Raw genomic sequence first — 3,485 nt, 5'->3', positions numbered from 1 at the left:
CCGACTGGGCGCTGATCATGGAGTTCACCTCCACAGATATCTTTCAGCACTCACCTTTCGGAGATATGCTAAACTCATTAAGGTCTCTCTCCCTGTCAGGAGAACCTGGGCCGAACTATGTCCGGCTAGAATGGGATGCGGACGACGGAGAAATTCGCTACCCACCCACCACACACTTAGTAGCCACTGTCGACGACTTAACCAACATGCTCGACTTCGGCTTCGAAGACTTCCATGGTATGGACGACGAAGCCGGAGACGAACAGGAACCACGGCCCTCGGGGCGCTGGACCGCCACCTCATCATATGATATATACATGGTGGACACCCCCAAAGAAGGCAATGGCGATGAGACAATGGAGGATGACCCCTCCAAGAAGCAACCCAAGCGCCGACGCCAGCGACGCCGCTCTAAGTCCCGCCACAGCAAGAGCAGTGATACCGGCACAGGAGATAATAACACTCCGGATAGCATCGAAGACAACAACAATCCCCTCCAGCATGATGTAGAGCTAGAGGACGAACAAGCTAGCCCTCTAGAGCAGGCAGCAGGTGGAGAACCGGAGGAGGACAATTACAGCCTCTCTCCGAAGATGAGGCGAGCCTCGCCGACGACGAGTTTATCGTGCCTGAGGACCCCGTCAAGCAAGAGCGCTTCAAGCGCCGGTTTATGGCCACGGCAAATAGCCTAAAGAAAAAACAGCAACAGCTTCAAGCTGATCAAGACTTGCTAGCAGACAGGTGGACTGAAGACCTTGCGGCCGAGGAGCATGAACTCGAGCGCCCGTCCAAGAGTTACCCAAAACGCAGGTTGCTACCTCACCTTGAGGAGGAAGCATTGAAACCTCATTTACCAGTGTACGATGCGGCTGACCGGCCACTACGCGGCCGAGCCAGAGAGGCGTTTCAGCCTGAAGTTCAGACCGCACCCCGTCGCCACTCAGTCAAAAATACTAAGGCCCGGGGCAACACAGAGGACCTACGAGACATCTTGGACAGTAAGGCAAAAATCGCAAGGTCAATATACGGGACACGGGCACGTGCGCCCACACGGGATGATGATCGTCACGTTGGATACACCAAGAGTAAATCCGGCCGGGCCGAATACAGCAGACAAGACTCATATGAACTACGTCAGGATATAGCCCGGCACAGAGGTGCCGCACACCCCCTATGCTTCATTGATGAAGTTATGAATCATGAATTCCCGGAGGGTTTCAAACCCGTAAATATCGAATCATACGATGGCACAACAGATCCTGCTGTATGGATTGAGGATTTCTTCCTTCACATCCACATGGCTCGCGGTGATGATCTACATGCCATAAGTACCTCCCACTAAAACTCAAAGGACCAGCTCGGCATTGGCTGAATAGCCTGCCAGCAGATTCCATCGGCAGTTGGGAGGATCTGGAAGACGCATTTCTTGACAACTTCCAGGGCACTTATGTGCGGCCACCGGATGTTGATGACTTGAGCCACATAACCCAGCAGCCAGGGGAATCGGCCAGACAATTCTGGACACGGTTCCTGACTAAGAAAAATCAAATTGTAGACTGTCCGGATGCAGAGGCCCTAGCGGCATTCAAGCATAACATCCGCGACGAGTGGCTCGCCCGCCACTTTGGCCAGGAGAAGCCGAAATCTATGGCAGCCCTCACGACACTCATGACCTGCTTTTGCGCGGGCGAGGACAGCTGGCTGGCTCGCAGCAACAACACATCGAGGAATCCGGATACCTCGGATACCAAAGATGTTAACGGAAGGCAGCGTCGTAATAGACCAAAGCGCTGCAATAACGGTGATAACACCAAAGATACGACAGTCAATGCCGGATTCAGAGACTCTAGATCCGGTCAGCGGAAAAAGCCATTTAAATGAAATACTTCGGCTCCGTCCAGTCTGGATCGCATACTGGATCGCTCATGTCAAATCCACGGCACCCCCGACAAGCCAGTCAATCACACCAACAGAGAATGCTGGGTGTTCAAGCAGGCCAACAAGTTAAATGCCGAGAACAAGGACAAGGGGCCGCATAGCGATGACGAGGAGGAGCCCCGACCGCCGAACACAGGAGGATAGAAGGGGTTTCCCCCACAAGTGAAGACGGTGAACATGATATACGCAACCCACATTCCCAAGAGGGAGCAGAAGCGTGCACTAAGGGACGTCTATGCGATGGAGCCCGTCGCCCCAAAGTTCAACCCATGGTCTGCTTGTCTGATCCCCTTCGATCGCAGGGACCACCCCACTAGCATCCGTCATGGCGGATCCGCTGCACTGGTCCTAGACCCCATCAATGACGGATTTCACCTCACTCGAGTCCCTATGGACGGCGGCAGCAGCCCGAACCTGCTTTATTAGGATATAGTGCCAAAAATTGGTATCGATTACTCGAGCATCAAACTCAGCAAAACCACCTTTAAAGGTGTCATCCCAGGTGTAGAGGCCCATTGCACAGGCTCAATCACACTGGAAGTGGTCTTCGGATCACCGGATAACTTCCCAAGCGAAGAGTTAATCTTCAACATCGTCCTGTTTCGCAGTGGCTATCATGCACTGCTCGGACGGACAACATTTGCAAAATTCAATGCAGTGCCGCATTACGCACACCTCAAGCTCAAGATGACAGGACCTCACGGGTTCATAGTAGTAACTGGAAACACAGAATGCTCGCTCCGTACGGAGGAGCACACTGTGGCCCTTGCAGCAGAAGCACAAAGCAGCCTATTCAGGCAGACCACTCATTCAGCGTCACGAACCCCGGACACCTTCAAGCGAGTCGGAACAAGCTGCAACAGGATCGCCTGGCACGATCAGAGCTCGCCTAGCAATTCGGCCCCCGTCCCAGTTCAGGTGATGCGACAAAATCCATGGCGCACGTACATAATTAGGCACTGAAAATACCATGGACATAGGCGGGGCACGATCAGGACACGCCCCGCATTGTGGCTTAACCACACTAGGGGCTGTATACCTTTGACATCCCTTTTCTCTTTCAGGGCCTAACTCTGTGGAAGCCCTTTCCGGTAGTATGATTGCCGGACACATTCCGGAAGCAACAACCAAGGCGGCAAGAAGCTAAGATGAACACGGGAACCGCCAGGTGGTCTCTAGTAATAATTGATATACCCGCTTTTCACTATTTATGCGTAGCTTGCCCTGGGACTGGACATTTCGAATTGTCCTACTTTATGCTTATTGCACTACTTGTACCAAGTACGCTTCAGCGTATCATTTAAATAACAATGCATATCATTAATCTGTCATTGCATTATTTAAGTTTTTCTCTTTCTCTTATATGTCCATTTACGACAATCCGTACCCGCACGTGCGGGTACGGTCAGTTCGCCAGGGGTCCTTGTTTACCCCATAATACGGCGCAAGAAGTCCGAACACTTTCGACAGTGCGGCACCCCGAACTTATAGCATTATATGCATCAGCTCCGAATCATGTCTTTGGTCAAATGTTGGGTCACCCGGCT

This window comes from Triticum dicoccoides, chromosome 5A, assembly GCF_002162155.2.
Source record: "Triticum dicoccoides isolate Atlit2015 ecotype Zavitan chromosome 5A, WEW_v2.0, whole genome shotgun sequence".
Taxonomy (NCBI): domain Eukaryota; kingdom Viridiplantae; phylum Streptophyta; class Magnoliopsida; order Poales; family Poaceae; genus Triticum; species Triticum dicoccoides.
This window is presented reverse-complemented; position numbering follows the sequence as displayed.